Genomic DNA, 23,852 nt, shown 5'->3' on the forward strand with positions numbered 1-23,852 from the left:
GAAAAATGTTTAGGGATTCCGTCTTTATCAGATTTTTGACGTAAACGTGTTACGCTCCTCGAATGCACGTGGTGATGTTACTGTCACAGTGGTGCTCAATTTCGATGTTGTCATCAAGCGTGTGCTCCAAAGTTGATAGTCTCTGAAGGACAGGTGCCCAACCCCGCTTTCCAGGAAACGAGTCTTCCTTCCCTCGTGCGCACGTAAACATCCGAACCAACGTTTTGCGTCCCCGTTTCTTTTTCATTTTGATCACAAACAACAGCTTAGACTATTTTCCTTACGTTTGCAACATTTTTAACACAAAAATATTTATTTGTAACCGTTTCTTTCATATAGTTAACCCATAAATTATAAATTTATAAAGAGATTTTGCATTATTTTCATTTTGCTTCAATTTAAATAACTGTTGCATTATATTTCTATGAATTAAATACAACTGCACGTATTTACGTATATTAAAACTTCATATTAGAATCAATTTTTTATTGTTATCATCACTACAAAAATTACGTCTTAAGTGTGCAAAATACCTGTAAAGTAGTTTCTGACCTTTCGAACGTTCACGATCGTGAATTTTCATTTTCACTTTTCTTCATCTCATAAATCTACATGCGCCATGACGTAACCCTGGCTCCAGCCAATGAATACTTAGGCGGGAAGAACGTGCAGTCGACACAGAGCATTCGACTAAAGAAAGTTAACAAAATCGAGTTGTAGTGACACGCAGACAAATTCAACATTTTTGCATAACAAATTTTATTTCATTTCACTTCTACTTTTGTTCGACATAAAAAAAAGCAGAAAAAACGTTCTATTCCAACTTCATTACAACATTTGAGTCTCCATCGAAATTAATTAACTCAATATATTCTAAAAAGTCGAAATGTTGTCGATGTCAGTTGTCGTGATTATACGTAAATATATTTCGAAACGACTCTGTAATGTTAATCTAATTGCTTTTATTGAAATGTCGTGGTTATTAAGTAGAGAGAGAAAAAAAAGTTCAATATCTCTGGATTACATTCTGGAACGTTCTCCGATTGAGTCAGGTTGGCAGTCGCTTCCGAGAGCGGATCGAGGACCTCGCCTCGAGTCTGTTACTTTGCGTTGAGATACTCTGAATGCGGCATGGCGGCAGTTCTCCAGACGCTCGCCGTTCTTATGTTCTCAGGCTTTCTCTTCTCTCTCTCCTTAGGAAACGATTCGCCCGGACTTAACGTGCTTTCACACAAAACTTCGCGTCGTCCGTGCGCTGATACAAGTATCACGTTCATTTTCACAAGTCTAATCTCGCGAATGTCCGACCAAAAGTCGGTTTTCGCCTCTGGTTGAAAAATTCATTTCGATACGAATAAATCATTCGTGTAATATGTTTTGAAGAAGAAATAAGCTTCGTTTTGACTTCTGTAGAAATGTACAGATATCTGCAACCTGATTATTACGTAAAGTACTTAGTATTATTCCTTTCCAATTATCGGTTGTACTACGATTTATTTCGCTCCTTTAACTCATTCTTCAGTTTTCGACTATTATCGGCACTAACATTTTTGGAGTCGAAATTCACTCTTTGTATATCGCATAGCTACTAGAGACACTCGAAACCGGCACGGCTTAGAATCCGACGTGCGATCGACCTGCAACCGGTTCCTCGTTCCCTTTCATCGATTCAGGGGCCACACGAGCCTTCCGTGCACACGTGCATACACATGAATGCAACTTGAGAAACGCGTGCACGATGATACTAAAGTCTGCCAAGCGTCTCTCCTGCCGTTCACTTAGGGGCAACACGTTCTCCAGGAAAGGTCACAATTTGGAGTCGCGCGGATCTCGTAGATTTCACTCTCGCAAAAATTGCACGTTAATTAGCCCTCGGGGTTGCGCGTGAACCGCTTATCGACGTATTCGCAGGCACGCGTTCGTCGTCGACGATTTTGCCACTGGTGAAGTCAGCTTGGCTCGCGATCAGATTTTCCACTGGCTGTTAAAGACCGCTCGAGTCGCGCGTGGTTTTCGAACCGATGGATTATACCGATACTTTTCTCCCAGTTCCCCCGATCGTCTCGTTTTCTCAGTGAAGCGCAGGTAGGACATTGAAGAAAGACAAGAGATCGGTGGTATCTCGCGGCATCTGTTAACTAAAAGGGCAAGATCTCTGGCTCTCGAGTCGCTTACGCCGACCTGGCCTATACGCCACGCGGACATTTGCATTCGTCTTAACCACCTCCCCGTCGTCCCTTTTCTCCCTGTTGTTGGCGCGTAGCGTAAAACCGCATAATTAAGGACCCGGCTACCGCACGTCCATCCGTTCCTTCCGTTTCTCTCTGCCAGTTACGTCCTCGTCCCAGAGATCCGTGCTGCTCCTCAGTATCGTGCAAGAATCGAGGATTGTGCCGTCAGTCAACGGCAGGACAGCCGCGAGCCCTTATAAAGCACGGAAGGATCTATCCCGCGTGGCAGTATGCAGATTCTAAGAAGCTCCGCTCGTAGAGAAGGGAATTTTTCGATGGCCAAGAGGAACGGAACGGAAACGAAAGGGCTCGCGTCGAGGGCTTGCGCGTACGTCTTCGTACAAAGTCGATTAGAAACGTCTTTCTGATAACGTTCAATTGGATCGAACCACGTTTCCGGACGGTTACCAGTTCTATTCGTTTCACTTACACTCTACCACTTGTTTTTCGTACTGAAACTAAGCTAGCCAAAGGTTAAATTCCTCGACTTCGCTTGGTAAAAATTTGTCAAGTTTAATATCTGAATGGTACGTTTGGCTTTACGGCGAACGTTTAATTTGATAGAAACACAAACGATTAACTTTCACAAAATTGACCAGTCGAGTGGTTCAACTCATTCTCTGAAAAATTCGCTCTCCTCGAATACCACGGTCAAAGCGGTTTTGCTTCATTCTTCAGCCGCAGGCACGATCTCAGCCTGAGTTCGACGCAAACTTGCGACGAACCAGGAATTATTCAACCGCTTGCCGCTTTCTCACAAGTATTAAGCATTCGTTCCCTCCGAAGCGTAAGCCACGGTTTAATTCGCAATCGTTCCCAACGATCCATCGCTACCAGTGATAACGTTGTTGCGATCTGGCTGGGAAAAAAGCGGGGAGCAAAGAAACGGTGGTCGTTTTCGTGGGCGAGAAGACCACCGTGAAACCGTTTTCCCGCCGCGACACGTGGAAATCGTTTCACGCAGGACGGACTCGAATCAGCCTAAAGCGATTATTTCCTGCGGCACGGGCACGGACAGGGATCCTCGTTATTCCTACGTCGATATGGCCGTTTTTCCCAAGAGCAGCAACACAGCCATCGCGAGGATACGCGAGAGGCCCGTTCTACCTTAGGTCAATGCGATCGTATCTATTAATCATTCGATTCTTTCTCTCCGTCTTCCTCTTTCTCCACGGGCGTAAGAGCGTGTACACAGTCACTCCTTTGCCTGATAAATGGCAATGAGCGCCACGGTAAAGCGAATGCTTTACACGAGGCTAATCGCCGACTGACTAATAACTTTTCTCCCAGCGAACGGTCATGGGAACCTGTCTATACAAAGTTGCAGAATTTCCCTAATTTCGGAAACATTCGCGCCTCGCGATTTTTTCCTACGGTATTTTAAACTGACGATGCGTTTTGGTTGTAGCGGCGCGTGGCAGAGAATTCGAACGTTGAATGCACATTCTCATAGAGGAAATACTTACGATACTTATTATTTTGAAATAAATAGAAAATTAATAAGTATTTTTTTTTTAGTTTTAAATACTTTTCCTTTACGCGTTAAACGTTTTTTATCTGCTTTTTCGTTTTACGTTTCAAGACATACGTACATATATGCAACACAAATTACACCTCCGTTTGTTCCTCCGCTCCTTTTGATCGGTAGCGTTTAAAATTTCTGGTGACCACAGCAATTCAGGACATTACACGTAAGATATTTTATTCGGTTAGGAGTTGGCATTTACGAACCGTCTGGCGTTGTCGTCGTTGGTTAATAACGCGATCAAATATATCTGCCATCCGGTTTGTTTCAGGCGTCTCAGTGCTCCCGGCAGATGAACTTTTATTGCCATCCGGTCTTTTTTATAATATCTTATTAATACGAGCGTTGAATTATTTCAAGTGGATGAAACCACCGACGTTTATCGCGTCGCACAGATTGCCTTTTTCGTGCGTCGACCCAGTAACGATCTCGCAGTGTACTTCGAAGCGTTACGGTCTTGCAACGGTGGTAATCGTAAAAAAATTTGTTCGAATTAATCGAAACGATCGATGCATCGGTGTTTCTCTGCGGTGAGGAGAGTCGACGATTCCCGGCTGCTCGCGTTAAGAGATTCACAGATAAATGGTATACGTTGCAATTAGCGTTGTGGAACGTTGGCTTGATTAATTTTTCACGCGGTCAGCGAAGCTTGCGTCTGAAAGCAAGAACCCCCCTCGTAGACACGCTTGTTGATTCGTATTACATGCTCGCACGACGGAACAATCGAAAGCCACGCTTACGTGTCTAACGTTCCATTAAACGAACCGACTTATTTTTTCCACCATCGTATCGTCAATCGTAACGGGTAAATATCTTATGCTTTCATTATTTTAACGTAACAAAATATGATTTTATCTTTGTTGAAAATGATGCACCATTTATATCATTCTTTCGTAATTTTCAAATTTTACACATCGTGTTTAGTTATCTTCAAAATATATTTTCGAGACTTATCCTTAAACAATTTCGTTCGAAACATTTATCGGGACAGCGTGAAAGAAATAAATGAATTTGCGCAAATACGAAATTAATCATCGATTCGATCAACGTTCCACGGTTAACAAAGCGACCACGACACTGTTTACTATACCCGGTTTCGGATCATTGTGACAACGTCGTCGTCGCACGGTGAAAATTTTCCGGAAGTTACGCCAGGTCTCCTCCTCGGGCGTTCGCTGTCACCGTTCTCGTTCAAGCTTGCGCACGTAACGAGGAAGAATCCGCGCGCTGGAGAGACTCTTTCGCAATTTGTAAGTGAGAAACGGCGTTCTTAGCGAATCCCAGCGCGCGCGGTGCGAACCCAGCGTTGAACTTCTTGGTGGGTGCACTCGGTTCGCACGTGTGTGTGTGTAGCTGAATGCACGCGCGCGCGCGCGTATAAAATTCTTCTCGTTTGTGTCGGATTGCACGTGCAACGGCGGTGGAAATTCGTTTGAGTGCGCGACTGTCGAGGCTTGGCGGACGCCTCGCGTCGAGTTATCAACAACCACCTTCGCTCCCACAAACTGGTCGCTCGTGATCCTCGCCGATGATAACGCACCGTTTCGCGCGTTGTCCCGCGCTTTCACGTTGATTGGCTGTGACTTCGCTCTAATTGGGCCCGCGAGAACCGAGCGATAACCCATTCAGCCACTGCGGTTGCTTTCAATTCAGTGGATCGTTATTGAATGTTAAATTCGTGGCCCGGATGGATACTGCTGTTGCATTAACTAAATCGAGAGCATGCTCGTGGTTACAGTTCGTGTATAACAGAACATTGAACGGAGAGGATTTTAAATATGTTGGAAATGAATATATCTGAAAAGTAAAGAAAGATGAAGGTTGAAGTGAAGAAGATGAATGTATTAGAAATTATTGTAGGATTTGCAAGTATCGTCACAAGAACGATTAATTCCTCGCGTCCATAATTGAAGTTGAACGTCAAACGTGTGTAGTTCATACATAGTTCTCATTATACGCATGACTTTCCTCTTTCGTTTTTCGTTGTTCTGAAAAGCCAGACGCTCTACGAAAACGTGACTTTCTCGACTAACATGCACGTTCATATACACAGTCCCATTATGTAATGGTCCTTGAACCAACATCCACCAGCAGCTGGTCGACGGTCTCCCACGCCCTGCTACCAAACGGCACGAGTCCTTGCAGGATTCCCAGGATTTAACGCGCTTATGTCGATGCAATTTGTTCACGTTTTTTTTTATTACCGTGATTAGAATCATAGGAAGTGAAACTTGTTATCTTATCTTAGTTTTGTTGCGCATGACTTTCGCGTGTAATTACTTTAACATATGTCAATCTCTACAGAATGTTACGACTTTCCTTCTCAAAGTAGTACAAAAATTTCAATCTATCTCGTAGAATATGTGGTAAAGTTTAGATACATTTATAAATTAACGTAGAGTTTCAGTTCAATTGTTTCACAGCAAGAATCAAGCTTCCGTGCGTGGTTTCGAGTAACATTGTAGGCAAAGGTATTCCACAAACGGCGTTTGTATCGTTCCGTCGTGTTCTCCCTGTAATAATTGTGCCCGATACTCGTCAATCAGCATGACCACTCGTGCACTTCTTTCAAGCTTGAGGAAACTAACGAGTGGTTACAACGGAATTCTCGATTTTAGGCTTGCTTCTCATCGTATTCCACGCTACGCTCCCAGCGAATCCTTATTTTGTTCTCTGTGCATTACCGTATAAAAGAATGCGCAAATGAGTAACCTTTGAATCCTCCTATCGTTGATTATACGTGTAATTACATCGATAGGAGCACGTTACGGCGTACGATCGCAACAACATCTGCTAACGCGTCGAACCGTGTAAAATCGTTCTTGGCTGTATCCACGCACCGCAAACCATGCTTAGCGAAGATCTTTGAAGGTGTAAGGTCGATGGTTTGGTGTGCCAAATTCTTCAAACTTTATAATAGTATTTATTCGTATTCTTTTTATTCGTCTATTGCCTATAAAATTTTTCTATATTTTATAAAGAATTTTAGTTAATATTAAATTAGCTAATACTTTTTTATAATATTAGAATTTATCAATATTGTTTTCAACGCGTCCTTTTGGCAGAATTTAGCATAAAATGTTTTATTTTTACATTTCACTTGTGCAAGAATACGACGTATTTTTCACAAATTTGGGCCGGATTTTGGCAATTGTGTCGAAAATTAGCACTGTCGTGCGAAACGATTTTCGTGGGACTAACACCTCGCAGATTGGTCGAAGTTTCTCCAATTCTCGTACCGCCGATCTTGGTGAAGTCCGAGCCCATATTTAGCAGTCTTATGTATTCGTCAATTAGAGCGGTTCTCTGATTATTCGAGAGGCCATGTCTCATCAATTAGCAAGGTGTGTAGTTTAATTCTGACTCCGGATCGGATTGGTCGGTTCTTTGAAAATGGCGTGAGATATTTAATGGTAGAAGGGATCCACCATTTTTCTCGAGAAACTCGTGCAATTTATTACTTTAACTCTGCCTTGGATTTTTCGACCATCTTTTCCAATTTCGTAGCTGTCTTCGTTTAAAAATATACAGATTGTTTATTTAATGTTAACAAATCCATAGTATGTGCTTGAACCAGTCATTTCCTAGGTAGCTTGTAACGTGACTATCGAGTTTGTTGGACCATGTTCGCCCTACCTGGAACAGTCGTAGAATGTTATATACGTTCGTACAAGTTCTACCCTCGTTTCGGATCCCCGTTTGTCCGTTTCAAGTCTATGGGTACCTTTGTACCACTATCGATTGCCAGGTGCGTCTCTGATAGGTTCCCGAGCGTGACGGGACACGTTGCGAAGGGTGGTGCACTGTTTTCAGGGTGGATAGTATATTCGGAAGCTTTTGCAAATATAACTGCATTATTCGACTGCAAAATCGATTGGAAGTAAGTGCAAGGTAAATAAATTGCTTGGAAATGTATATCTGTGAGAGAAGGGGAGATACGCATACGTATGGATTTAGGGCGTACGGTGATATGAATTTAATGCAAATTTTGCTCTCTCTTCGAGAGAAATAATTTATATATATATATAATCAAGGTTTCGAAATACTTAAATATATGGAACACTCACGAACCACTTTGCACGTCACAGCCATTTGGTTTCGCGTAATTACGAGTAGTTATTAATACCGGCAATTGAAATTAAAGACGCGCATCTTCTCGAGATAGAATCGGAAATTAATATGTTTTGCACACACGAAGATAAATTTATTTATGTTCACGTTTAAAGTTTTCAGATATTTTTGTTAAGATATAAACATTTTATAAAGTTAATAACGTGTGAAAGTTCTAATAGCGTGTAATAGCTGTAAAAGTTGTAGCGAATCGTTTCACTAAACGTGTCCTATAGAAATTATCAGGAACATTCAGATGTAGTCAAGTGTGAAATTAAATTGATAGCTTCTCGTTCATTTCTAGAAATTATCATAATTAAGGGTATTATTTATTTCTGTCGTTCTCCTCTACAGAGGAAATGAAAAACTATAATTATCCGTCGTAATTCTTAAGAAGGAAACTGTTAGATTCTTTGTGTAGGGATTCTCGGAGTTCCTGAGAGAACTTTAAATAGTGCATTTTTTTCCACCAGATGCAGGATGCGGGCTACGCCATTTTCATACGTCATTATTTGAGTGCATACCCGCGCTCGTATTGCATCCAAGATTTCTATGGAGCGTTTACTACTCGTTGTTTCTGTTTTATCATCGAACCCCTACATCCTGTTTTAACGTATTACGAATACCGTTTCTCTGTTTCAATACGTATCGTAATTCCTTAATCATCGTACGATAATTTCACTCAATTTCCCATGGGAAAAATAAATTTTGTCTTATATGACAAATAATATAGCAGCCATCGATTTTCGATTCGAAACAAGCACATTTTTCGTTTCTAAAATGAAAAAAGGAACCGAAAAAGGAAATCGTAGACATAGACGTAGGTTATACCAGATTCGCGAGCGAATTACGAAATTTTCCATCGTCATTGGACTCGAATCGACACAATGTAATAAGAGCGAAATACGAGCCACGTGTAATTATCAGCAGGGAGAATTTGATCGATTTGTAAGCGGTAATAGGCCTTAATAAACGGTTGACAAGCGTCCACGATGCGTAGCACGGAAAAGCGGAGAAATCAGTATTTAGGCCTCGTTAATCGCGCCGTTTGGAGACAGGGCGAGGTATTTCTCTCCGCTTCTTGTTCCCATTATTTTGATAATTTGTCCCACTCTCATTATTTCGAACCGTTCAGGTGGCCCTCGTATATGGTCATCGAGGAATTATTGCGGCAACACTCGGGACCGCTCGAACGGGTGACTGGTGCACTCTCGATGGCCGCACCAGACGATGCTGTACAAAAACGAAGCTGACTGCCATCGGCAGAGAATACCTCGGCGTTCTGGCAAGCAGCAGGTGCGAGATACGAAGGTAGCCGACGAGGTTTTCACCGTGACTCGTTCCTACGGATAACGTGCGTGCTTTGATATTCGATGGAAGAAGGTGGAGAGAGGTAGACGCGCGAGAATCAACCGGCAGGATTCAGATTCGCTTGTATCCGTCTTGTAAACGCGTCGAATAATAGCCGAGGCGTTATTATTATTATTCGAATAGTCGGGTTGCAGTTGATTTCCAGCGCGCGTTTCTTTTGCCCGTTTCTTACGGCCGTAATCATTCAGAGGGAAAGAAAATTCTTGCTATGCTGCCAATAGCCTTTTCAATTATTACTTATTACTCGCTGATGGTTTTTCACGCGCGATATTTTTCTAACTAGTTCTTTCGCTGAAAGTTTTTGCCTTGTCGCGCGTTTAATTATTATTATTCGATTTGTTAACAGTAAGATCTGTGGTGTTCGAGAATTTTCATTGTTTAAGAGTAATTGAATTATTTCGTTTTATGCCTGGTAAAACTGAAGCCCATTCTGTAACTCGAGAATATTAACGAACTATTAATATTCCGTATCATCGGTTTTTCATCGATACGGTATCGGTGAGACATTTGATGAAGCAATCGGAGTAGCAGACGCGACTCGTGCCATGCTTTCTACGCTGGTACCAGGTTTAGTCGGGCCTGAAACACGATTCCTCGTGCAAACTCTTTGCACGCGAGGACGTATATATGTACAAATGAAGTTATCGCGAAATATATTCTACTCTAGACTGCTCGTCCGTACGTCAAATATAAATACTAACTATTTTGAGAAATTGCAAAATTTCATAACTTTCACCAGAGGGTGACAAAGTGATCCTTGGGAAGATCGTCGGGATACTTTGACTTCTGCGTTAATAAACTCTTGGCAGCCCTTTCATTCACAGTCGCGGTGTCGAACGACTGGTCGAGGCAAAATCCACTGGATAACTCGCGACTTGGCTGTTCGACTGGTGCTCTTTCTCTTATGTCAGTGCGATTGTTTTGCCGTCTTCATTCGCATACGTATGGACATTTATATCGCGTGGCGAAGTAATCGAGCGTTTAATCGTGCGTTGGTATTTAGGGTCAGCGAGACAAGAGACCAATGACGGTGAAAAAGAAGTAGAGTCGGAAAAGGGAGAAAGGGAGGTCCGATGGTCTGCACCATGGCGATCCTGGTACTTACACGTACCGCAGGTATTGATCCTTGAACCATCTTTATCTCGAATCAACGTGTCCGTACCCAACACCTTTCTCCCGCGTTTACGTCCTTTTTCTTCCTCTCCTCGCCATTACCGCCTTCTCTTTCTCCTCTTCTTGCTCTTGGGGCGGCTCCCCGTGATAATAATTATCCGTTCGAGTCTCTTATTGCAACCAAAGTCACGATGCTTCTTCTTCTTACCACTTCCCCTTGCGTTCGAGATTAAGTGTCAAGAAATATTTACCATCGATTACCCTTCCCTTCGTCTCTCTTTCTTTCCTCGTCCCTCCCAAATGTATCTTATACCATGTTTTCAATTAATCACGATCGTATTCGTTTTTCTTCATCCTTGATCCAATGCCGGGAGGTTTTTATTCTTGTGCATCGAGAGGCTTTGTTGGGTTTAAAATCAGTTAGGAATGGAAAGTTATCACGTAGTAGTTTTGAAACATCCATTTTTATTTCATCCATGACTTTTATGATTAATTTACTACATCCTTGAAAAATTTTTTACATTCACGTGTTGTATACGACGAGTCTAGGTATTATTTAACTTGGTTCTAGCCGTGTGTTACCGAAATTCCTCGTGTCTTCGCCGCAGGGGAAAGTTAATTAATTTTCGAATCCGGTCCCTTTCCATAGTGGTCGAGTCAGCAAGAATCTAAGACCCTCCGCGCGACCGGTCGAGGGGTTGCCTCTAACGCGTGATATTCTCCTATGTATTGTTGGATCGTACCCAATAGCGGCGGGTATGAATATAGATACGTTCCTGTGCATATGCCTGGACGTTATGCGTACTTATTCATAACGTGTGCCGACTCGAGCTCACCATCGACTTTATTATCGTGAAGCAAGAACACCAAGAGTATACTAAGTATAATGGCTGCGAGGGTACCCTATACCAACTTAGAAGAACCCTTTCGTACCTCAAGATATTCGTTTCTTCTTCGAACTTCTATTTCCCATTCACGGTTAACGACGCAAATGATGATGATTCGCTATTCTCAGAGCTCCTTTTTCTGCCTACGGTTCAGTCGCTGGCATACGGAGGCATGAGAATGAAAACCAGGTAGAGATCGAACTGTGCGTTTCGCTGGAAAAATTCTTGTCGTACATTTTTACGTTTACACGTGTGTAGAGTTAGACGTAGGAATTGGAATGGAAATCAGGTAAAGATCGAACTGTGCACTTTGCTAGGATAATTCTAATCGCAAAGTTTTAGATTTACATGTACGCAGGATCAGATTTAGAAATAGAGTATTTATCGGAAGTTAGCTCGCCACTTTTGCTGCTTTTAGATACAATGTTTATTACAAATAGCCTGCTTTTGTTTATTCGCTACGCCACATTGCGTTTCTTAAACTATTGACACGTTCACACATCTTCCACGCACACACACTTCGCACAGCTCTCGCAGCGATTTTATTCCTATATATGGAATATTCTCTGTCTCGATATAAAGTATGATATAAAATTAAGTGTCGAAATAAATAAACGAATTTATCTGATTTTTGAGTCACTCGTTAAAGGAAAAGTATTACGAACAGCAAAAAATACTTATATTTATTCACTTGCTCCTTATTTACAATATAATTGTTATCCATAAATCTTCCGTTCTGGTTCGCATCAACGATTCCTTTCTATGGACGAAATTTATTAACGACCGAAAGGATGTCGGTGCAACGTGTGATATAACTTATTTAAAATTTCACCTCCGCTTTGATCCGCGTATTTTGCCGCGCGATTGATTAATGACGGTTTATACAGCTGGTTTTATCAGCTTGGCAAAAGTTCGTCGATGGCAGTAAATGGAAAATGGAGATCGCGACGTCGATTGATTTTGTCCGAGCTTCGATGAAAGCCAACGGTAACAAGCATCGACACAGTGATCCCTACTTCATGATCGATAATATAATTCTATCCTAAGCGTTCGCTTCCGACTAACTTGAAACGTTTGCTGCGGACGAGCCTGAGGTCTTCATCGTGTCAGTACGACAAAATGATAATTTCAAATCGACGAATCGATTTTCGCAAGAATTGAAAACAGTTCTCGTTGATCTTTGAAAATTTGAACATTTCTTCAGATCTTTCATCCATTTTATTCGTTAACTGTATTCGTTTAATTGCGCGTACGTTGAACGCTCGAGTTCTTCTTTTGACGTACTTAATGCGATTGGGGATTTTAACCTTTCATAAGTATCGGTGAAAGTGTTAAATAGATTTGTAAAGGATACACCTCACGGATGTTATTCATCGTGTCATTTCTTCTTATCTTCAAGCATGTTTCCCACTCACTTTTAATTTGTGCAAAAACAAAATGTCGAAGTCAGTGAAATTGTATGTTCTTTTTCAAGTAGATAATAACCTGTAATTACGGTGAAAGCGAATTGCTGATCCATTTTTGGGAAAGGGTTTATATAACGTGTCAAATTCGTTGTTATGCTAATGGCTCCAATTAAGTATTTAAAATCCAACGTGTAAAAATGCATTCACTTCCGTTCTGGGATTATTTATAAAAATTTGCGCTCCTAATTACGATCCAAGTTATATATAAGGAATCTCTTCATTGTTTTACAAAATATATCATATATTTAGAGTTAAATCTATTGCTATCCGTACTTATAACAATACATTGGTTCTATTTTTCAACTCTTCACACATTGAGCGCGTTTAAGCCATTGACATAGCAGAAAGATAATGAATTCTTTGAATTAGCGGTCGCATTAAGCTCAGCTTGCTAGCTTATCAATAACGCCGCAGGTATGAAAGCAACCGCGAATACATATGCAACAGTTATATCGTTATCTCCGTATATAATCACGTTGGATTTATGAGTGACAATTCTCGAACATGATAAGTGGAAAGCGTCATTACCTTACCAAATTACGTCGCGATCATCGCTGCGAAAGAATAGGACAATTGATGGACTAAATACACGGAAAATAAATAATTTGACGTGTACACGGCTACGAACGCGGACGATGCGAGATTGCCGTGCTCTATTTTAATTACACCTCATAAATCAACTCTCTTGTGCAACGCCGCGCAATCGTCATCGGAAATTAGCCTCCCAGCTGATTATTTAACCGTCTTTAGGTTCGAGCTTTCTCTCCGTCACTGGGACAGATTTCAAACGGAATCCATTGTTAGCGGTTCACGTGCTCGTTTTGCTTTAGCGCATCGCATCCCTTATCCGATAATCGAATTTCTCAGCAATAACGTTTTAACAACTTCCTCGTGCAAATTATGACGTTGCAATTCCACTTGTTTAGGTTTATTCTATTCGTACCGCGAGTTTCGCAAACACCATAATTGGACGCGTTAAATGCCATCTAATTACAATCGAATGGTTTGTTACCAGAACCGACTTTACAATTCGGTTTAATATTCATTAAACATTTTTAAGGTACATCGTACTCGACAGAAAATTAATAAGGGTGTTATTTTAAAAGTAGCTGGTATTTTTCATAAAATTAATATACATATAGAAATGATGCGGAATCAGAGAAATGGGAAATATCGGTTGAGAAACACTGGTAAGCGTTGGTATTTAATAGGTAGGGTGGCATGGGGGCTGTTACGCAGGCAGGCTCCCCTAGTTTCCGGTGTCAGTGATGCACTCTGGCTCCATACTGCGGTTCCTTTCTAGCCTCCGCACACACACTCGCGCGCGAGCGCGCGTCCGCACACGCGTGAAACACACGCGAGGCCTTTCGTCTGTCTCTATTTGCTCTCTTCCGTATCGTCGAAAGGCAATGTCCTTTCCCGTCGTCATACAGAAACGTGACGTAGATAAGCGGCGGCGATATTTGACAATAGTGGCGTTACGAATGTACCCACATATCGTCTTTTGTGTTTACTTCGTCGGGTTCCCAAGAAATGTCCCGGATGTGGAAGAGATCTATCGTCGCGACGCCGGCTTCGTGGTTGGCGTTTTTGCAAAATCAAACAGTTGTTAAAAATACGCGTTCGAAGCTTGGGAGAAATTTTATGCCTGCGTGGAATTACTTGTCCTACGGAAGGGCTTGGTTAAGGAACTCGAAACTCTTGGCGTTCGAAAGTGACATTTTTTTCCGTCCGTTGTTGTATCTTTATGGTGATCATTTTTCGAAAAATTCATGAACTGGATTCGAGTGTGGGAGGACGGGAATTGTGGCGAACGGAGGGGCAGGAGGAGGAACTAGGGAATGTCTGCGAGGAGAAGGGCCTTCGCGTGGAGGACAGTAGCCATGATCTTGAGGAGATAAGGTTCGCGAAGATGAAACCAGATAACCTACCTTCCCTTTTACAAAGTTCTTCTCACCAACAGAGCAGACGAATTTCAGGCGAAGGGTGCACCCATTGTACTGTAGGGCATATCCTGCTCGAGATACATTACCTGGCATACCTCCTTGCTACGATAAGGTTAAAGTGCAAGAGCAGAGATCTGGGATTATGTTGCTTAAAAATCGACACGTAGTTCTGATTTTTTATTTACAAATTCGTGGTATAAAATTATTTCGTTTGGATTGTCAGAATAAATACGGTAACTAATCTTGAGAGATGTTATTTTTTGTGTGAGTCGATCCATAATTTTCGCGAAAGTGCTTTGCCTAGCGTTAAATACCGATGACCACGAATGTAGTCTTAAAGAAGCATTCAAGATTCAATGAAGTACAACAAACTTGATATTCACGTTTGCGTATAGCATGTAGCTCGAAGATGCTCGAGAGTTTATCGTATCTATTTGACCACGGTTAACGTTAACAGGCAGTTTCGCGGTGCTCGAACACCCATGATTTTCCATTTGCACGGTGGTTCGCTGTGTCATTTCATTACCATATCGTTCGATCGGAAATAGTCACTCGTCAACGATTTGAAAAATGCGCGAACAGAGCCTCTCGTAGAACGTTTCAATCCACGACTATACAAGAGAGAGAGAGAGAGAGAGAGAAAGATCTACGTAGATCGCGAAACGTTCACTTTCGAGTCATTTGCCCGCGCAATTATTATTCGAACATCGGGTCCGCGGTTGCCGTTCGCAAGGCGAACGTCGATACACACGCGGTTGAATTGCCCCGTCCCTATCGTTCCGAGATCTCGATTGCCCGACGCGGTTTGATAATTTATTAACTCGGTTCTTTATATCCGGGATCTCACGATGCTCCGGTTAACAAAATTTATGCGGAATCTTGTTCCCTTTAGGTTGGAACGTACGGCTTCTAATACGAGAGAAGGAGGAACACGTTCCTGGCCGCGTTGCTTCGAAAATATATAGGCGGCACGGTATCGTTGCCGCACGTAATCTCTGGACATAGTCGAAGTTGAGGTTACGCTTGCATAATAGCACGTCGGGTGGATCGTTACGAACGAAATGGTCAGAGCCATGTCATCCTCTCTACGGTTCATGTCACTTCGGTACGTGACCGGAATTCCGAGCAGCTCGGACGACGCTCGATGAACTGCGTCCAGCGTATCGAGTTCTATCGGCCGTTTCAAAACTACAATCTCTACGTAGAATGGGTCTTGGGTTTCTGCGAGGAGTTATCGCTGATTAACATTGCACTGAGGAACCAGTGTAGATAAGTAGGTTTTTTATGGAGTTAATAAAATATCAGAATGAAGTCGCGTGTAAATCTTTCAGTACTCAACGAATATAGCGAGAATACAAGTGGTTCCATTATTCCGCGTTTCTTCGAGTTTAATTAGAAGCGCTGATCGTTAGTTTGAATAGTTTAAAGTTCTCTTCGGATGTTCTTCGAATTCGTCGTCGAGCAGAGCGCACTTCGCGTGGCAGAGGTCTTGTGTATTCGAGCTTCGTGTAACTGTACTTTCCTTCTCTAGATCTTCGAAGATACTTTTAACGCTCCACCGACTCTGAATTGCGAATAGTCTTGCACTGTGACCCGCAAGCCGCGAGCGTGTATTAGACAGTTGACCTCGTGTTGACCAGTGATTTGTAAATGAATACACCATTTAGATTCTGGTACTTGCTTCGTATCCATTACTCGAAATAAAATGAAAATGAAGAGAAGATACGGGTTCTGGGCTATGCAGGTGCTTAGAATTGAAGTACGAGTTGCAAATGGAAATCGGAGAATTTAATGAAGAATCGTCTGTAGCCAGCCAAGTTAGTCGAATTGAAAATTCAATAGGCTAGGATTATATTTCGTATAAAACGACTACTAAGGAAACAAAATGCAAATTTATGCTAATCACTTGTAAACGTCTCAATCGTTTAATTGATCTTAAAGCAGTACAGATTTCTCTGGATGTATAATCATATACCAAAGATTTAAGAGAATGTAACACGAAAATAACGCGGTATTTTAATTATCATCTCACGAAGCTCGCGACATTTTTTCTAGTATCTTATACAATATCTATTTTTGTAACGTTTAAACCATCCAATTGTCATGCGTTTCGCGAATGAAGTTTCTAACGGTACGTATGTTACATGATTTCAAAAGTACGGATAGTCCGAGAGTTAGCAATATAAAGTAACTTTCAAATGAAAGTTGCCAGTCGGTAGACGATCAGTTTTCTCGCGAATTTCTGTTTCTGTTGGCTGATAAAAATGCGACGATATTACGGTAATTGTTCCAGGTTGATTACAAACATTCCAATTGAATGTCAATGTACACGGTGCGGCATTTGCCTTGTGACAACATTGCTCCGGGACATCATTAAGAGTTCTTCTGGCGGACTGAACGGTATTTGCATACCCGTTCGCTGTCATCAATCTTGCGCCGCGACAGAAAATTACTTGGATCATAATTTTCAATTCTAACGAACGCAAATTGGCGACGCCGCGTGGTGGAAACACCAGCCCGAGAGAAATGAAATTGTAGCCGTTAAGCGGTGTCCAGTTTACCGCGATTCAGGCCAAGATTCCTCGGCTAATTAGTTTCTTTTGCCAATCCGAACGCGAGCAAAAACAGCTGCCAGTCGCATTGCAATCTAATTCTAAACGACATTAGTCGTTTTCAGCCAGTTCTCGGTTTTGCACGATTAGAGATTGTAAAACAGCCGCCGAAGTGTGGTCGGACAAAAACGGTACAGCTGGTAATAATAATTTTTTTTAACACCGATTACTCTGCCTTCTGGAAGTATCGGAACGACCTCTTTTCTCGGTGATTTGAATGCCGGCACGTACGATACTTTCTGCCGTCGTGACAGGGGTAAAGCGCGTTCGGTTGCCACGCGCAATTCCTTGCTATAAAAGTTTATTGTTTCTTGTTAACGTCGTAAACTATATAAGAAATGCTATTTTTACTTCATTCGGGGAAACATTATCATCCGTTTATGATATCCGTGTGTAAATTTAAATAGATACGCGGAACGCGGCAGGCATACACTGGACTCTCCTAAATTGCGTGTACAAAAATGTTGCTCGGCATCGTAATTTACCCGACGTTACTGATAAATGTCGCGGTTTCTGCCTCCAACGTACAGGAACGTTAAAAAATAAATTGCCGGTATCTCGAAATGCTATCGAAAGAAGTCAATGTTATCGACACAGTTAGTACATCGTTAGGATACCCCCCTTGTAATGTACTGCAAGGTGGTGGTGTTTGGAAAAGGGCCTCGACCATCGGCAGATGTTCCATTCACCCTGCCGCCCGCTACGTAGGCCCCTCGCAGGGCTATACAAAGTTACGGGTACATACGCCGTCGTCACATGCGAAGGAATCGATAGTATCGAAGAGAACAGCTGCGTTTTTCTCTCGATCGTCCTTCAAGAAGTTTTTTTCCTTTCTTTACGAGGCTTCCTCAGATTTTCTCCAACAGGAGAAACAACGTGCTTACCCCCCAAAATTACTCAAACTTCAATTTTCCATCATTTTCCATTTTTCGTCAAATGAATAATAAAATAAAAATCCACGATAACTATAACTCTTTTCTATTTTCTTTTTTGAGTGAATGTTATGATTTTTGGATACATTTTGTACAATACTTGTAGTCGAATCACTTCCAGATTTTCTTGATAAAACACAAGAAATGTTGTTTTACTTTTCTGCATTGTTTAAAGCAAGAAGAATATACCACAGCCTTCAACTAAATATTATTCACCGTTTAAAGTAGTTGAAAAGATTCCCGCGTAAATCGTTTCCGAAAAGGTCGCCTGTTACCCTGTACAGGATCGCAGAGCCCTGTATCGGGGACCACTAAAAACAATATGGACGACTAACGAACGGCCATAAATTGCGCAATAGGGCCAGGGTACGAGCCACTTAGGCGAATATCCGTAATGCCCATTATAATACAATAGGGACCCGGGCCCGCTGTCTCTTACCCTTTTTCACCGGCTGGCTCCACTCAATTCCTAAAAACAATGGCGGCGCGAAGTTCTTCGTCTGGCCAACGGTCCTTCGATGCGTGTCGTTCGATCGTTCGGCTCCTACGGGTCCCGTTTCGGCACCCAGAGGGCCCCTAAGCCCACAACGAGAGAGGAGTCAAAACAAAAGCCAGATATACGGCCTCGTGACTGGGCCCGGCATACCTGGCCGGAGCGCGAAGCTTTTTTCCAGCCACCATGACGGTCCCTGTTATCGCGAGTCAACTTCCCGGCTTCCTCGACGCGTGAATCCCAGACAATGGAAATTGGATAACTCCTTTTTACAAACGCCGTTCCGCTTCATCGTTCCCCATTGTATCGATACACTGTTAAGACAACCGCCGACCAGTGTACGCGCGAGGATAATAGGATTACTTGGACAGTTAGCAGACATAATGGTTGTTCCTCTCCTTTCGACGACTATTCGGGGGATTATGTCCCTGTTTAACGACAGGCACGGGTCTTTCAGCCGACGTATATTAGGTGTTTAATGTACGTCGCGAAAGGTACACGTGGGTGGATCGGAGGTAATACGTCGCAATCTGATTAACGTGGCAATTTTTCGATATCTCAGCTTCATTTTCACTTCGTTAGAGTCGTTCGATTTAAATACGCGAGAACGTTAGACACGCCGTATAGCGGAGTTTTGAATCCATGGTCGAGATAGAAAGTAATGGATTTGGATATTTTGCGAGTCGTCCATAATATCATCGTTTTGCCCGCTCACAGATAGATAAGAAGGTGGAGACGGTAACATTGCGTAAAGTTAAATTCGTTTTTATGTTCGTCGTAAATGGCGGAAACGGTAAAGTTGTACGGGAACGTGCGTAACAAGTGTTTACCCCTGGCTCGTCGAATGATAAACACACAGGAGACAGAAAGTATATGCTTTCCTGTGGGATGGTCGTGTCGTAAAATGTAGGACCCGATGCATGTTGGAAGGACTCGTAGAAGTGTTGGTAACGTAGGGACATGTTCACAGAATCCGTTTCGAGAACCTGCACCATTTTTTACAGGACGTATGGTTATGAATCCTCTTTTAAAGATCGATAAATTTCTTGTTCGTTACGATGATATAAAACACCGCGATTTTTTTAGTACGTACGTATCGCGTACATATTGTTAGAAATATTGCACGGTTGAATATGAAATATTCATGGTAAAGCAAAATATACAATTTTTTGTATGAGAAATCGGCGACTTCATCGACTTTTCCACGGTTCCACCGACAGCTCTTCGAAACCTTTATGTTACTTTTATATCGTGCAAAAAAACGTCACGTTTCCGATTTTAACGAGAGTTAAATCCGTAGAATTTCACGGGGCCTAAGCTTTATTTAGTAAGCCAGGTTGTACGGTTCGAACGCGCATGCAGAATTGTGGAACGAAGGCAGAAGGGAACAAGTATGCGCAGGAATGCGAGAAACAAGTAAGACTCACGCGGTCACCGTCGTAATTTTACCAGGGAACCAATGGCAGTTTCAGGGGCCATTCGGAATACGTTTCGAACGATCGAGATCGGGTTTAAGCGTATTTTTTCTCGTACAATCCCCCGACCGTTCCTCCATTCGCGTTCTGCACGATGTTTCCTTCTTTTGCTCGGGTCCTACCGCGTGCATCCAGCGGCGGTGCTCGCAGAGGCTGATGAGATAGGACAGGCGGTCGACAATGGCGCAGGGAAAATAGAAAAAGGTCCTCCGTGGTCTTTGGACGTGATATCGGAGGCAGACGTCCGGACCAGTTAGGTATTGAGTGTCGATGCAGGTATCGAATATCGAAGAGGATACGTCTACACGAGCCACGGCCAGGATTCTTGATCCTGGACGCGTAGCATCGCGAAGACTATCGTTTCGAACGCTCGCAACATTTCTACCGGCGATGTGCACTCGGTGTGGTTGAACTTTTTATTTCAGAGAAATATACGCTGGTTTATGTTTCAGGATTCTTAAGTGATATTTAAGACCGTTTCGAATATAAGGATTCCTGTTCCTTTGTTAAAAAGCAATTTTGATACGCTTGTGTCAGGTGAAATGAAAGTTTCAAAAGTAATTTTGCGAGTGAAATAACGTCCGAGTCGTTTCGTATCTTCTTATCCGATTTATATAATATAGAAAGTGTATTTTTTGTGCTCGTGATCCTTCTGTAGATTATTCTTCTAATATCAAGCGTGTGAATCACCGTCAGTTGAACAAAATGATCAGTGAATTAGAAGATGCGGTAATAGCTCTAAAAGTGGATTAATTTTGTCAGAGATATTTTAAGCGTCGTTCATTTAAATATGCCTGCAACGCTGGAGTTCGTTACCGGCGGTAACCTAATTAACACGGACTTTATTCGACGCGACTACCGTAAACAGTTGTACACTTACCGATTATGTCACCGGAGCATCTGTTGCACGCATGCAGATGCCACCTGGCCACTTTCGTGTCACCGTGTACGCGCAATTACACGCGGTAGACAAGTTTATTTTCAATGAAGCCACACTTTCGAATCTGTAGCGACGTGCGCGAAGGGTTGCGTTACGGACGCACGGGACCGTATAAGACCGTAACGCGGAGGACTCCCGACGGACAGGGGATAATATATTGAAGTTATGCTAATTTTATGTCCGTCCGCGGCAAAAACATCGCCAGACCTCGCCCATATACGTTTTTACGTGGACGAGGAACGTTGAAGTCTAGCCGTGGAAAGTGTTGCAGCATGAGCGATCGAAAGCAGTAGGTTGGACGAAGTTGCGAGTATTATGCGCCCAACTTGGAATTCCGGAATAACGAAACACGGTTGGTCGAAAAAGGATTCAGGGAAGTTGAAGTCGAAGCGGAATGCGAATTCTTTTAATGGTCTATTGTCTGAACCCCTGCTGTCTTTCGAAAACGTGGGCCACATATGTGCGTAAAATACGCGATTTAAATGAAAGTATTTCTTTTAAGATCGTAATGTAGTTAAAAATGATGTTATTGAAGCCTTAAGTGCTTCAGAATTTAGTGTGTTGGAGTAGTTACATGTACTTTTGATGCACTTATTCCTCTGCACGTGTAAAAGTGCACGAAAGGATAAGGTGAATTTATTGGATTCTGATTTACGCGATGATAATTCAGTTTAGTCCGCGTATAAACGATGACTGAATCGCGGCGACATGAATTCGTTAATTATATGATCGGGACGCGCGTAAGTGAGAGTGGATTCGAACTGAAAGAGTTAACGAACCGATAAAAAAATGTCCGGAGACCGGTTCATAAATCGTAATCACGCCGGCTGCCAGTGGAATTTCACGACAATTTAACAAACGACACATAGTCGGAAAGGTATAAGCGTGTGCGGGAGAGTCCCGTCATTTTATCGAGCTATCGACTCATTAAAAGCGGTGGAGTCAGATCGGATGCTTCGCGAATGAAATCCTTAATCGGGGTCAAACGTGTAAAGATCAAGGTGCGACGTTAAGGCTGCCTTATAAATCATAGTCGACGACGCCTAAAAAAATGGACTCGCACTCGGTTTGCAAAATATTGTGAAGTCGCGATGCCACTCGTGAGGAATAACAGAAACATCGCTCTGGGCTGTTTCAGCGAGTGATCAATTTTACGGATCCGAATCCGTTCTCGTTATTTCATTTATCATTTGTCAGGAAAGGGAACCGATGCAGGAGGACACGACGTCGCGAACCGCGTATACGATGTTGATATCAATTCATCGGTTGACACTGAGTGGAACAAAGTTAACGTTCCAAAAGTAACTGGGATATCCCAGTATACTTAACCATCAATAACTACACGGTTAATCAATTAGGCTTTCTTCTTGTTACTTTCTTTGCCACTTCGATTTATCATGCTTCTGCTTCGCTACGCTACAACATTATTTGTTACATTATTACTTATAGTCAATAACTCGGATGATAAACGACTTTCTTCGTGTTTCTCAAAATTCAGTTACGTACTGGTAGTCGCTTGTATTGGTATTTTATATGACATAATCGCAAACACGGATCGAAAATCGTCCAATAGGTAACGAATCTATCTGGTACCATTTCTCATTCATCGGTTACTCTTATGTTAATTGCATATTTTTCACACGTACAATAACAAAAATGTAAAGCAGAATGAAACAGCAACGCGTTGATCTGTCTCAGCAGTGGTTGCAAAAGAATTGCTAGCGATAAAGGAGGTACGGAAAAATTCGCGGTACCTCGGCGTCAGACCTCACCTGTACTTACGTCGAAGAAATATATCTTGAGGATGGTTTCACGGGTGGATCAGGACCTTGTTCCAAGGGTGTTCCGCGAAAAATAAGAAAAATGTAATGGTTGCCTCGTTTTACGACTGCGTGCTCGTCGAAAGTAAACAGCGCGGATGGACTACCGTGGTTAGCTGGTAGAGGCTTATTGCTCGCGGTGCGTAACGCTGGAAAAGGAAATTTTGCGCGTGTGTACGGTGCGCGAGGGGTGCACAATAGAATTCTGCATGGCGCGTTGTACCCGGTTGCAATGTTGGCCACTCGAGAGGAAACCGACTGCACGTGTACCACGCGCACTCGTAACCGTGGCTCGCAGATAACAGGGATGCGTTCCTGAACTCGTACGCTCCCATTGGCCTGTAAAAGTCTCTCGACAAGCAAATACTACACGCGTCCTCGACGCCCGCTCGTGGCTCACCTTATAAGATCCTTCCACTCGTTGCTGCTCCTGCGAGGGTCGTACTTATCGCGAAGATAAGTCGCACTTTGCTGAGAACATGGGATATACTTGGATCGTCCTAAGAGATTGCACGCTATCGAGAAGTTGCGGTGATTATCTTCCACTTTTTCTCCTCTCTCTCTCTCTCCCTCTCTGAATTGATCACAAATTATTTATTTTTTTCCTGTTTAGGCTGACTAAAAAGAATGCTTCTCTCTGTATATGAAATCAGCTTCGAGTCAAGGTGTATTCGAGATATATGATAGAGATATATATATATATATAATAATGGCAGTATATTTTTTCTGGCGGTGAATATCATTTTTTCCATTACACGAACATTTTAACTATTCAAGATTAAATAGGATGGATTCAGGCTCGACAAATCGAACACGCTCGAGCACGGGCGTGTTATAACGAGCGGTACACAATCTTTACAGCTTCCTTTCTTTCGCAAACGCGAGATTCCGCTCCGTGAAAGTGGTGTTTTGTCCCGGACAGACGGCACGA

The 23,852-nt window shown here is 42.5% G+C and overlaps 1 protein-coding gene across 2 annotated transcripts in view; it reads left to right on the forward strand.

Annotated features, from left to right (window-relative positions):
- Positions 1-23,852, forward strand: part of N (neurogenic locus Notch protein) — a 245,395-nt gene that overhangs the window by 1,198 nt on the left and 220,345 nt on the right. The window lies entirely within an intron of this gene.

The sequence above is a fragment of the Xylocopa sonorina genome, chromosome 8 (genome assembly GCF_050948175.1).
Source record: "Xylocopa sonorina isolate GNS202 chromosome 8, iyXylSono1_principal, whole genome shotgun sequence".
In the NCBI taxonomy this organism is placed as follows: domain Eukaryota; kingdom Metazoa; phylum Arthropoda; class Insecta; order Hymenoptera; family Apidae; genus Xylocopa; species Xylocopa sonorina.